We start from the raw sequence: 15,170 nt of genomic DNA on the forward strand, positions 1-15,170 counted from the left end.
AATTGGTTTTATTACTGTAGCTCTGCTGAATTTTAAGAGCAGATTCATTGTCCGACGAGACATGATTTTCAGACAAGCTAATTTGATAATTCGCAAAATTTTGTTCGGACTTTTAGAGAATTTCAAATAAGTGTAGTACAAATGTCAACTCTCTCTTTCTAGTTTACTTTTAACATTCTCACACGTGATATTCTCTGTTACTGGATTCAAATCTGGTCCATTTAGAATATAAAAATTGCAAATTTCTTCCTTACACTAGCGTGCACAGGAGTCTTGTTAAGGAGGGGCAAATTTTTTCTATGGTGCATTTAATCTGGGGATGGGGAGTACTCCAAAGTGCGTGGGAGATGGTGCTGTCCACCCACAACTGTTTCTCTATTGTTTAATTTAGCTAATTTTATTTATTTTTTTGCTCCGGTGGTGGTTCATCTTCTTCAATGCGAACTGAGGAAATTGGCAATTTAATCGCATCGGCGATGATGAACCGTCCCAAAGTACCGTCAGTCGGGGTGACAAAAAATTATGCCGAACATTCAATATGTTTTAAAGATGATACAAAAGACAAACCTGAATTTATTGCAACGCACATAAACAGCTGTAACTTTTTAACCACGGTAACAAATGACTTGAAATTTTCATAGAAGATTCTTAGGCGAATTTTTAGTAAGACAACAATAGACCAAGGTTCAATGGCGAACTAATACCCACTTTTCAATTAGGGAATCCAAAAGCTGTCTTTAAACTTTGTACAGTTGCGAAAAAGTCCATCCTCAGAATTCTTTGAGGTTCTTTTCGAAATTTTTAGAAGTCTATGAGCTCTATTGAAGTTATTCTCAGAAGTTCTCTGGAATTATTTTTAGAACTCTTTTTGGAACTGAAATTCCCTTAGAGTTTCAGAAGAATTTCCTCAAAAAAATGTTCCTGGAATGAGCTAGAAATTATCGGTACTCCCTTGAAATTTTCCTCAAAATCCCTTTGGAATTTCACTCAAAATTTAATTTTCTTTGTATTCTTTTCGGAATTATCTAGGAACTATCTGCAGGATTCACTAGAAATTACACGCAGAATTTTCTTGGAATACTCCCCAGAAATCCTTTGAAACTGTCCTCAGAATTCAATATCCTTGAGGTTCTTCTCAGATTTTTTTAAAACCCTCCTAAGAGCTCTTTTGAAATTCTTCTCAGAAGTCAACTGGAATTATATTTATAACTCTTCATGATTTTTTTCTCAGAACACATTGGAATTGAATGAGTTAGAAATTATCCTCGGAATTCGCTTGAAATCTTGCTTAAAATCCCCGAGGGAGGCGACTCTATCTACGATGCAGGAAAAATTGTGTTTTGCTGTGGTGAGCTGCGCGCACGCTGGGTAGATATGAAGAAGATTGATGACAGTTTTGAAGATTTCCTGCAAAAAAATGATGCGCGATGCAAGTAGATGCGAGAAATCAAAAAAGATTTTTCGAAGCTTGATTCGCTAGTGTGAGATTTGTTGAGCATCTAGAATTGAGATTTAGATGTGTCGCCCCCCTCGAAAATCCCTTAGAAATCACACAATTGGATTTTCTTGGTATTCTTTTCGAAATTTTCTTGGAACTATCTGCAAAATGCACTAAAAATTATCTGCAGAATTTTCTTTGAATTCTCCCCAGAAATATTTTGGAACTGAATTCTTACAATATCCTTGAGATTCTTCTCGGAATATTTTAGAACTTTTTTTTTTCTCAGAACACCTTGGAACTGAGATTCCCCTAAAGTTTCAGAAGAATTTCCTCTGCGTTCTACAGAAAGTCTTCCCAGAATAAACTTGAAATTATCCTCGGAACTCCATTGAAATTTTTCTCAGCATCCCTTTGGAATTTCATTCAAAATTGGATTCTCTCGGTATTCTTTTCGAAATTATCTTGGAACTATATGCAGGATTCACTAGAAATTATTCGCAGAATTTTCATGTAAACATCCCCAGAAATCTTTTCTTTTAGAACTTTCCTCAGAATTCAATACCCCTGAGGTTCTTCTCGGAAATCAAGTTTAAGTTGTCCGACCATTCACCAAATCGTTGTAGTTTTTCTGTCATAAATGTTCAACAAAGCTTGCCCTTCCATTCACCAGCACTGTGCAATTTTTACATCAGACCTCTCCATGCAGCAGATTGTTGCAGATCTTACACCAGAAATTTTCAATACAAACTTGCCACCAGAAAATTTCAATTGGTCAGAACGATGCAAATTTACCACCGTTAATGTTCAATAAAAATTGCTTCTCCAATCTTCTGATTGGTGCATTTTCCACCAGACATTTTCAATATAGCTTGCTTCTCGTATCATCAGAATGTTGCAGGTTTTCCACCAAATAAAGCTTGCTTAAGCCTCGTTAAAACGATCTCTCGGCCTCACCGATCCAACAACCGCGATGTTCGGTTCGGGGTGGCGCGAGTCATCATCGACAGTAGGTTGCTTTACGGGACGGAAATTACTTGCATCGCTTCCGAGAAGCTGATTAGAACCCTAGCACCAGTCTACAACAGCTACATCCGCATCATATCTGGTCCCCTGCCATCCACTCCAGCAGACGCCGCATGCATCGAAGCGGGTCTTCTTACTTTCCGGTTCTGCTTAAACGCAAATATTGCCACAAAAGCCGCCGCCTTTTCCGCCAAGACCTCCGGAAACAATAGGATCTTTCTCCTCGACGAGGGGAACAGAGTCCTCCGCACGGCCGCCGACATCGACCCCCCCCCCCCCCCCAGTGGCCAAAGTTGGCATGGAGAGAAAAGTTGGCACTCTTCACGAATCCAATTGGACAATCGGATCAAGAACCGCTTCAAAGCAGGGGATGCATCCATCATTTTGCGCAGATCGGTCGCCGAGTTACTTGGGTCCAACTATGCCGACCACGTACATCGGTACACCGACGGCTCCCGATCGATAAACGGAGTAGGTATCGGGATTTTTAGAGACGGTATTGCTGAAAGCAGCAGTCTTCCTCCACAATGCTCGGTTTTCTCGGCCGAGGCTGCAGCGATCTTCCGTGCCGCTACGACGCCAGCCAACAAACCGATACTTATATTAACCGACTCACACAGCGTCGTTCAAGCGATCACCTCGGAAGCACCAAAATACCCATGGATCCAGGCGATTATCAAGTACGCCCCACCAAACACCGTGTACACATGGATTCCCGGACACTGCGGAGTGCCAGGTAACGAGTCTGCTGATCACCTTGCCGGAGCCGGGACATCGGGTCCCAGACTCACCAAACAAGGTACCCCTACAGGACGTCAGACGGTGGATCATGCGGACCATTCGAGTGGCATGGGAAGCTGAGTGGTTCCGCAACAGAACTGCCTTTATCCGCAAAGTAAAAGGGTCAACTGAACCATGGAGAGAACTGGACAACCTGAGGGATCAACGCGTGATTTCGCGGCTTCGAACCGGGCACACTAAACTCTACTATAACTATGGTGGCCTGCCGTTCCGCAGAAGCTGCATCATCTGTGGTGTACCTTACACCGTCGAACACATCCTGTGCAACTGCCCGGAATTCCAAAATCTTCGGGAGTCACTCTGCCTGTCTTCCAGCATCTGCGATCTGCTCGGGAATGATACTTCGGCCTCGGCAGCACTAGTAACCTTCTTAAAAGAAGCCAAAATCTACCACTTGGTATAGCAGGAATTTCTTTCGACCGTCGGGACATCTCAGCTGGATGGATTTCCCCTATTGGACCCATGCCAGCTGAGCTCTGTTTTGTTTGGATTAATCGTTTGTAGCTTGTCTTAAATCATTGTGTTTTCTGTTGTTCCTCTGTTTCATTATTTTATGTATTGTTATTTTTTCATATAAGTTGAACAGCCAGCAACCAAAGTTATTAACTAAATATTAATATACCATGTATCTAGAGGTCAGTCAAATACGAGAAGGACATGTTAAGAAAATGGAAAAAAAACTGAGAAACTGGTCACACTGTAAAGACTTTGATGGAGGGCATCAAGCGAAAATGCGTTCAATTTTACACTCAAGGCTCCATCGATTAACTTTTCTTTTGATTTTTAAAGTAAATACATATATGTATAAAACTACCCTAAAATTTTGGTTTGATTCTAAACATTATAAGAAAATTGGCATGACATTTTCGGTGTCGCAATAGTTATGTGTTCGCCCTTTAGTCATTGAATCGATGGAAAATAAACTTTTCATCGTCTAGTTACATTTGTTTATTCAAAACTTTAAGCTTGGTCAAACCAAATAAAGCTCGTAGCCTTCTTGAATTTCCTTCTTCATAAATTCGTTCTATGTAATTTGAATTGCGTAAATTTATAGTTAAAATTGTAGACCCCTAATTTGCTAGAAACATACAGCGACCCATCATAATGCACACCTTTCTGGATGTTTCAACAACAATTTCACTGTTGCTGCCATATTCTCCGGAGCTATTTATATAGCTAGCTAATTTTCTATCTTATTGTCCACTCATACCCAAAAGCTTCCGCTTGACTCTACGATTCCCCAAGCTAACCATACAATCCAAGCTTAAATATCCCATTTATACCCTTCGAATGGTTTCAGAAAACTTTAAACGGATGCGAAGGATCTTTGTGGATGGATTGATCTGGATTGGATAATCTTAAAATCACACATCCTGCTCATATTTTGCTTAAAAATTTACAGGGCTGTTACAAGATTTTATAAATTTGATCCGCGACTTCAAATACTAATCCGCGACAAAAAAACTGTTTTCATTACCTAAAAGTACCATTTCTATACTAGGCAGGTACTACATGGCATTTCAAGCTTATTGTTATATGTATAGCATATTAAATTTTAATCTGCTCTCAACTTAGTGTTCTTTGAAGTACTTTCACATTTTAATTGAGAGCTTTCTATGCCTGTACCATCCTATGCCCAAGAAAGTAGAGAAATTTTCCAACTCGAAAAATTAATAGACCGGACGGGAAACGAATCAGTCGCCTCCTGCATGGAGTTGCTTTGTGGCTGCGCCTTTACCGACTGAGCTAAAGGAGTATCGTTTGTAACCTAAAAAAATAACAATGTATCATCTTCAGTTATTTATGTATAGTATAAATTCTGATTAATTCCTGAACATAATAAAACACCCTTACATTATGAGATTCTATTAAATAATATCGGCCTAGATTTGATGAAACATTATTTTAAAAAAATGCATTTTCATTTGAAATGAAAATTTTCTTGAAAATTAACCTTTGCGTCTCTGACGTATTTTGCTGGCCTAAATGTTGTAGTTAGTTTGGCTCTAGTTTTCTCAATTTTTTACCGGTTCAAACCAAACAGCCTGCACATAATCGAGAAATTACCAGAGTTTCATAAGTCACAGTTGTTGTTCACGTCGCGGTTCTGTATTTACACGGATATTCCTTGGGGTCTGTCATGGTGAGACATTTTCATGAAATTTCTTTATTCTAATATGAACCTAACCTAACCTTTTCGTTATCATATCATAACCGAATCGTATATATGTGACATTGTATCATGCACGACTTATTACTATGTATACCGAAAATTATAGGTTTTCCAAATCGTCCAGGACATAAGTTGATTTGTTCTACTAGATCAACCAAGACTGCAATAATGCTATTTCCGAGTAATCCAGATGTTCAAGATTCTTCAAATCGTCCTGGAGTTCAGATAATTTGATCTACTAGATTAACCGAAATTGGGACAATGTCTTTAGTATCTAAATATCTCAGGACAGATGCACAGTGTCTATGTCGATCATGCATGAACTATTACCATGTATACCAGATATTTTAAGTTCTCCAAATCGTTCATTATTCTACATGACTGGGATAAAGTCTGTAGTATCGAAATTTATCCAAACAGATTCATAATAGACACTATGATAATGTTTAATTATTTCCACGTATACCAGACGATCTAGGTTCTCCAAATCGTCCTGCAGTTCAGATGATTTCTTTTTTTACTAGATCAACAAAGACTGGGATAATATTGGTAGTATCGAAATATCGATTTGGAAATCCTAGAACATTTGGCATACCCGGAAATAGGTTGGCATGATCCACATAGACGCTGCAAATTTGTTTGGGCATATTTTGATACTACAGGTATTTAATTAGTCTTTGGTGATCTAGTAGAAAAAATAATCTGATCTCCAGAATGATTTCAGAACCTATAACATCTTGTATACGTAGCAATAGGTCGGACACGATCCACATAGGCACTTTGAATCTGTTTGGACATATGTCGATACTACAGACATCATTGCAGTCCTGGTTTATGTAGTAAAACAAATCAACTGAACTCCAGGACGAGTTAGAGAACCTAGAATATCCGGTATAGATGGCAGTTACTCGCATGTATACGATTCGTTTATGATTTGATAACGAAAAATGTTATGTTCATATTGAAAATGAACAACCATGAAAATGTCTCACGTTGGACAGACCCCAGGGAATTTCCGTGTAATTGAGATCATTTCTCGATTACTTGCAGGGTGTTTGGTTTCAACCAGTTAAAAATTGAGAGCCAAATGAACAGCATAATTGATGCCAGCAAAATAATCCGGGGCGGAAAGGTTACAATGAATTCCACAATTTATGTGACAGCAAATCAGTCCCTTCGCGATTTTCGCGACATCATTTAATGTTTCCGCGATTTTCGCGACTGAAAGTTCAAATCCGCGAAAATCGCGAAATCCGCGAAATTCGCGAAATCCGCGCCTGTTGTAACAGCCCTGAATTTAACATATAAGCGAAGACAACAAATCAAGTTTCTTCTACCTTCACTGAAGTGCAGCGCTATTGTACACGCAGAAAAAAACACTGAGGCGTAAACCAACAAAATATTTTGTTATTATTCAATGCAAAATTTCTATGTGTTTCAGTTCGTAAACAAGTTTCCAATGAATACAGAAGCCCATTTAAATCAAACCAATACAATTGTTTAAAACTGTTTTTTTTTTTATTATTGTGTGTGCAGTGCACGTTTATAAATTTCTAAACTAGCAATCAGCCTTAACTAATATTTGAAATTTCAGTGTTGACGTATGATAGGGCACAATTTGCATGAGTATTTGGTTCGTCTGAACCAACGAGAAGGTGAAGATGGGGATTCCAACTTGGATAGAAGCTGAATAAATTAACCAGCGTGGGGATCATTTAGAAATGAATAAGCAAACATTTTTTCAAATTAATAAAAACCGATGTTCAATTTAATAAAGTTAGAAGTATTATTCCAACTCAATTTTATTGCTGAATCAATCCATCAATTTTATTGATCCATATTATATTCATTCTAGTTTAAAATGAAACATAATTTGTTTGGTTGAACTATTTTTTTTCTCTGCGTGTCTCTGTCGCTTGGATTCTGGCAAAGTTGCCAGTCTTCTTGATATGATGTTTTCGATATAAGCAGGGTGTCGACTACCTGGAAAATCAGGGAATTCATATCTGGACCTGGGAAATCAGGGAATCTCAGGGAATTTTCTTGAAATTCAGGGAAATATTTCGTAATCACAGAAGTATGACAAACTTCGCTAGTTTCAAACAACTTAATTACTCGGTGTAGTTTGAGGATGGTTTAAAATTTTAAATAGAGTTGCGAATTTGTGGCATTGGTTGCTCAATGCTTGATGTGGCATTTTTGCAAGTTGAGCAAGAATTACTAAAATAAAAGGGTATATTAATGATTTAGCGCCTAATACAAACTCAGTTGGCTCCTACTGGGTGTTGACACATTCCTGAGTTAAACTGAGATCCTGAGGGCAAAATATAACCTCCAAATGGGTATGTGCGTCTCTTAATAGATGTTACGCCTGATTGCGTCTGACGTAGGGGAAAAGTTGGCTTCGCCAATACCTTAACCTATTATCGTCAGGGGGGTAAACAACGTCCTTGAGAGTTTAATTTTTGGCATGTGGATACATTGTGTTTCAGAGCAACTATTGGCCAAATTTGAGTGCTCTAGGACTTTGTTTACCCCCCTGACGATAATAGGTTAAGGTATTGCCGAAACCAACTTTTCCCCTAGATCCTTTGGGCGCATTGGAGCGCTTTTTAACAAATTCAAGACTGGTAAAGAGTTAAGAGAAGAAGATGATTTTTTTCTGATCACTTGTAGTTCTTGTTCCTTATTGTGTTCTTAACAGCCTGACTAGCTCAGAAAATAAACTAAATGAGTATTTACGATAACGGCCTTGAAATAGCACTTTTATGATTGAATAATGATTCAAGAAACGTAGACTAACATTGCCTCGACAGCATATAGTGGGGTCTTTCAGTATTTTAGTTCTTCATTGTAAATCTGGTTGGCTTAGAAAATTATCTTCTCAATGAAGTTTTAGTATTGCAATTGCGATGAAATTAAGCTACTGAATTTTGGAGGTGAAAGCGTTGGTTTTAAGATTTCCCACCCTGTGGGAATCTGGCCGTGAATTAGTGTTTTGTTAAGCGTATTATCCGGAATATTTTTTTTTGTGGAGCTGGGTCTCAAATTGTACTAAAGGGAAAAAATCATAAAGGGATTAAAGGCAAGTGTTTCATATGCAAGATGTAGCAAAACTGCTTCTTAAAACCTCTTCTCATATCATGAAGTTAATCGAGTAAATTTGCTGCAAACTTTAACCGATTAAGCAAGCCTTGTTTGTAGTTTTGATATCGAGATGGTTGCATGTTGCAGCACCGACAAACCGACATGGAATGACCATAGAAATTACCACGAAATTTCTGCTCAAAGCACACTACCGACATCTGTCTCCGTGTTCGCGGAAAACGTTTGTCTAAGCCACGAGCACGTTATTTTTATCTAGATGAAAAGTTTAAGTTTCATGTCGGTTTGTCGGTGGTTGCAGGTTCCTTCACACATCATTGTTAATCGTGAATTGAACTGATTCACTGGCGCTTACAATTTGTTAATTTAGGAAAAAAGCGGTGCCTTCCCGTTTTTGGCGAACACTTTATTCAATTTGACATTGTACTGGACCACTCTCCATGGGTTGGAGGTCCATGAAAAAATGTGTAGAAAGCATTACCCAACTAACAATTTTGGCTGCAGACTACCTAATAAAGCCAAAAATGTCCTTATGCAGCTAATTTGTGCCTGTATAGGCTGGTGTTTGTTGGGTAGTACATATCTGAGGAAAGTAATAGCTGATGAGGTTGTGTTGACAAAACCATGTAGACACTTTACCTTGATTTTTTTCGAAAATTACTGGAAAATCAGGGAATTTGGTTTGCTTCATTGAGTCGAAACCCTGATAAGGGTAATGGCCTGTAAATGAATTAAATTGGACTGGAGTATTTGTATCATTATAATAAAATAATTTGAAAAAGATCACTCTGACAGTTGATGTTTATTCAAACATGTTTTTTTTTATTTTATATTTGTTGATGAATGTACGGCCTCGTGTGCGACTACTCTGATCAATTTTGAATAATCATGAGTTACTCAAATTTACTCGCTGCATAAATATTAACTCTGAGTACAGCTGGCTTGCCCCTTGATTATGTCCTGAGGTACGGAAAAATATCTAAACTTTTTTAAATTATGTCTAAAAGGATGGAATGGGACCTTGAGTGGGACTCATTTTCGATTATTTTTGCGATAAATTGTCAGAACGATTAGAAGTCGGTCCCATACAGGGGTGCCAGGTGTTTTGAGAAAAAGTCTTCAATGAGATCGGAAAAATGTCATCACATGTCTTCACCGATTCTTTTAAAGATAGTGAGCGAAGGGGGGGGGGGGCGTTCAATACCTAGATATATTTTTTAATAATCATAAAATTATAACAGAGGAATACTGGGAGAATGCTACCCATAATACTGCATTCCATAACAGTAGCTTAATAAATTTCCTGAATTTTGGAAATTTCAGGAGCTCAATCTTGAAACATTTTTTAGTTTTCAAATAATCCATGTAGGCACTTACTAGAATTTACATCCATTTATGTGTGCGATTTCTAAAGCTTTTCAAAATCTCTGATATTTTAAATTTCATAGAAACTTTTCGAAGTCTGTGAACGCTACTGAGATAAACACGAATTTTGCAAATACAGTCAACTTTCCACAACTCGATGGATTCTGCGGTCCCTTCATTTCCCCATGTTAGTCGATATTTCTACAAGTCGATGTCTCCTTTGATCGATGATCTATTTAGTGTTCAGGGCTGGTAGCGAGTCACTTTTTAGTGACTTGGTCACTTTTTTCAAGCCTCCTTTTTTAAGGCCAAGTCACTAAAATCACTTATTGGATTTTGCTCAAAAAAAAAGTCTCTGTGTTTTTATGGATTTTATCAAATTTGAACGATTAAAAAAAAAACTCTAAAATTGATTGTGTAAAAAAAAAAGATCTTATTCCGGATTTGTATCTGAAGGACGAAAATTGGAAGAGGCTGATAGGCAAACAGAAGGTCATCAAGATGGAGTGAATCAAGCGAGTTGGTCGCTGGTAAGGGCCAGTAAGTGCTGCCAGCAGATGAATCAGGTATTCGAAACAAAATTGGTAAGAAATGTCCATTCAAATCGATTTAATACAGTTGAACAAATTTCAAAACTATATACGTGCCAGATTTGGAAATAATATTTTTTGAATCTGGAAGTGTGTTTATGATACCATTATCCATTTGATAAAGGTAGAGTGAACATGCGGGGCTTATTGTAAGTAAAAGTGACCTCGGAGTGGTCGTGAATTACCAGGCATTCTGAAATGGGTCACTGGAGCTGCAATAGAGCTAACACCTTCTAACTCCCGGACTAAACCTGCTTTAATTTAAGGGTAATAAAAAGCAGTTTTCTTCCATAATAACACTGCCGGACAGTGGGGGTTAGATTGTACACACACACACACACACACCATGTATCTAGAGGTTACTCACTCTGAGCCCTCTCCTTTCTTCGGAGATGAACTAGCCATAGGCTAAAAATCTCCTTAATAAAGAACTAAAAAAAAAAGCACGGCTAGGATGGCCAACTCGATGTGAGTTCACTTCGGACCTGGAAAAAACGAGCCAACGGATCATGAAATATTCCAATTCATGAGGGTGAAGATGGGGCTGAACGCAGCAGGTCTCCTGTCCATGTACAAAGATCCCAGGAAACATTGTATTATCATCAAGTTTAAGACGGAAGAACAATTGAAGGGAGCGCTGCTACGTCTTCCCTCGTCAATGGATTTTGACTACAGCAAGTATGAGTCGACCAAGGTTACGTTCTCTGCTGCTTCTGCGGTGTTCAGGTATGTCCGGATCTTCAATCTCCCACCAGAGATTGAGGACAAAGAAATATCCACCGTGCTTTCGAAGTACGGTATCATTCAAAGGATGGTACGTGAAAAGTACGGCGTAGAGACAGGATACCCTATTTGGACATCGGTCCGCGGAGTCCATATGGAAATCAAACATGACATTCCTGCGACAATCCATGTACGGAATTTTCAAGCACGGGTGTTTTATAAGGGTCTACAGAATAAATGCTTTGTTTGTGGAAGCATGGAGCATTTGAAGGTTAACTGCCCTAAACGTAGCAACATCATTCAGCGCCTAGTGCAGAACGATGAAACGGACACGGCTGGTTCACCGAAACCAGACACATCGGAGCAAGCGGGGCCAAGTGGGGCAAACAAAACGAAACCAGGGGCATCAGGTTCAGGTTCATCCAATCCATTGTTCAGTGATATGGCAGCCGGCCGTTGGTCGGGAAGACCCACTCCGAAACCTAAAGTCGTGGAAAACAATGGAATGGTTGTGTTGAACAAAACCAAACCGGAAAAAGAGAAGAATGTTAAGGAAGATGGTGGCTCGACCGCCATTGCAGAGACAGGTGAGAATTCTATGGAGGTAGACGCCAAGGCTGTTGGCGAAGCAGAGCAGCTGAAGGACATCCCAACGGGTGATCAACTTTCTGGATCGTTGTCTAAAGCAGAAGTCGATGATGATCTTTCATCGGGATCAGAAGCATTGGAGGAAGACAGGGAGGAAAACAGGGAGGAAGAGTTTCAAACGGTCAAGGACCGTAAACGAGCACATCGATCGCGTAAAGCTAATGCTGAATCGTCATCTGATGGCTCCATCGAATCCGAGCGCGTAAAGGTGGTTACCGGAGTGACTAAAGGTATTGGAGAATCACAAAGCGTGCTTACTCGAGGTAGGTCTAAACTGATCGTTCTCAACAACGACGGAGCCACATCGGATATCAAAAATATTGAAGCGAATTTGAAAAATAAGTAACACGTTCAACTCTGATGTTTTATTTATGGAGCCTCTACGTTTTTTCAGATAGTTCAATCTATGTTATAGCATTTAATTTTTAAAAATGAATCATGTAATGAAAATCGCAACGGTGAACTTGAACAGTACTAAGACGGTACTTAATCAAAATTTACTCAGGGATTTCGTATGGAATCATGAGATTGATTTGGTTCTCTTGCAAGAACTATGTTACGAAAACTTCGCCTTTATCCCATCTCATCATGCATTTGTGAATCTGAACGACAAAGGAATGGGTACTGGTATTTTGTTGAGGAAAATGTTTGAGTACAGGGATGTTATTCTTGATCCCAATGGCCGAATAATTTCGATTATTGTGAATGATATTAATTACATAAATATTTATGCATTTTTAGGAACAAATAAGAAGAAAGAAAGGGAGGATTTGTTTTTGAATAACCTTTCTGTTCATATAAACAAGCCAGTAATTAAGTACTCTGTACTAGGAGGAGATTTCAATTGTATTTTAAATTCATCGGACACTCTTGGGAATTCTAAAAATATGTCATCCGGTCTTCAGCGAGTTGTTGAATCTTTCCAATCGAAAGATATCTTGTGCGAGCTCAAAAAGAATGAGTTCACTTTTTTTAGATCAGGTTCAGCGTCCCGTCTGGATCGTTTCTATGGACCAAAAGAATTTTCAAACTCAGTTCTGTTAGTTGAAACAGTTCCAGTTTCATTCTCAGATCATTGTGCTGTAGTGTTGAAGGTTAAGATTGATCCAGATTGCTTACCTACCAAAGGTCGTGGCTATTGGAAAATTAACTCCACAATTTTAGAAAATGAACGCGTTGTAGAAGATTTTGCTAACAGTTATATTTCTTGGAAATCTCGATCTATGTATTGCACAAATCGCAGCAGTTGGTGGAACTATTTGGCTAAAAATAAAACAAAACAGTTCTATAAAGCAGAAAGTTGGTCTAACAATCTTAGAATAGCTCAAGAGAAAAGTTATTTTCATTCAATATTGATTAACTTACACATCAGATTGCGCTCAGGAGAAGACGTTCACAAAGACATCGGTATAGTAAAATCACGGTTGATGGAAATAGAAAATGATAGATTAAAATACTACTGCAGCAAATTGAACAGCTTTTCATTTGCTCAAGAGGAAACAATCAGTATTTTCCAAGTATCTGCGCAAATACAAAGGCACTCAAAATCAAACAATTTAAAGCTTTTAGATGGAAATGTAGTTACAGGAGAAACAACAAGATTGAAAGACATCACCTTTGATTATTATTCTACTCAATTTCAAGCGACTAACAATTTTTTGGTACATAACGCAAATGACGATCCAATTAATCACGTAACGAAGTTTTTAACCTCTGAGCAGCAAAGAGTATTAATAGAACCTATAACGATCGATGAAATTTTTGATACACTTAAACTGTGCACTAAAAAGAAAAGTCCGGGTCCTGATGGACTAAATTACGAATTTTATTTGAAACATTTTGAGCTTATTAAAGAAGATTTAGTTTTAATTTTCAATAGTTATTTATCCGGTAACAATTGTCCCCCCAAAGAGTTTTCCTCAGGAATAATAACTTTATTCACAAACAAGGCAGCAGACATGAACTAGATCAATACAGGCCAATCAGTCTCTTGAATTGCGACTACAAACTTTTTACTAAAATCATAGCTCTCCGCATCCAAGCGGTCTTAGGAAATCTGTTAGGACCGGAACAAACCGCTTGTAAACCCAAGCATTCTTGCATAGACAACCTTAAAGACATTCGAAGAGTAATTTTGCGTGCTAGAGAATCAGTAAGATTTAAAGAAGCTCTCGTTAGCTTAGACCTCCAGAAAGCTTTCGACAAAGTTGATCATGAGTACCTGTGGAAAGTACTTAGGCATTTTAGGTTTCCAGATAGTTTAATCCAGTGTATTAGGAATCTTTACAGTGTTGCCACTTCTCGCGTGCTTTTTAACGGATTTTTCACTAACGAGTTTGAAATTGGCTGCTCGGTTCGCCAAGGATGCCCTTTAAGCATGATCCTGTTTGTATTGTACATAGAGCAATTGCTTAAAAAAATTAGTGATAGCATTTCAGGTGTACTTATCTACGATAAGTTTATCAAAACTATTGCTTATGCTGATGACATTAATGTATTTGTTAAAAACGATGAGGAATTTGATTTGCTCATGCAAATCTTACATTCCTTTGAAAAGTGGGGTAAAATTAAATTAAATTTCAACAAATCGGTTTTTATCAGGCTGAATAGGTGTACTTTAGGACCACAACTAATTCATGAGGTTGACGCTACAAAAATATTGGGAATTGAAATAACAAGCAAAGTTTCTTCAATAGTAAGTTTAAACTACGACAGGATAATTTGCAACGCCAAACAGGTGTTAAAAATGCATAGTCTGAGGAACCTAAATTTGATAGAAAGAAGCTGGTTGATAAATGCTTTTGTTTTATCAAAATTTTGGTATCTAGCGCAGATAGTTCCACCAAATCAGAAACAGCTAGGTGAAATCAAATCCGCTGTAGGACAGTTTTTATGGGCCAAATATATTTTCAAAACAAACCGTGAACAGCTTTACTTAGATTACGATAAGGGAGGAATTCAATTAGTTGACCCGGAATCCAAAATGAAGGCGCTCTTCATTAAAAACATTTTGAGTAACGACAATGGCAATTCTTCAGAGATTTATCTATTGGAATATTGCAGAACGCAAAGTCTACCATTCAATTTCAAGAACTGGATTGGTGTTGCCATTAACATTGAAGAAGAAAATGATTTACATTCAACAGCATCTATTTACAGATTTTTAATATCACAGAAAAACATTATTCCTAAAGTTAAAATCGATTTCCCTCAAATTGAGTGGGATATAATCTGGAAAAACTTCAACTACAATTTCATAGCATCTGAGGATAGATCGAGGATATTTGCATTTTGTAACAAT

Source organism: Ochlerotatus camptorhynchus, unplaced genomic scaffold (assembly GCF_037179485.1).
Source record: "Ochlerotatus camptorhynchus isolate MF236.1 unplaced genomic scaffold, CSIRO-AGI_Acam_v1.1 ptg000045l, whole genome shotgun sequence".
Lineage (NCBI taxonomy): Eukaryota > Metazoa > Arthropoda > Insecta > Diptera > Culicidae > Ochlerotatus > Ochlerotatus camptorhynchus.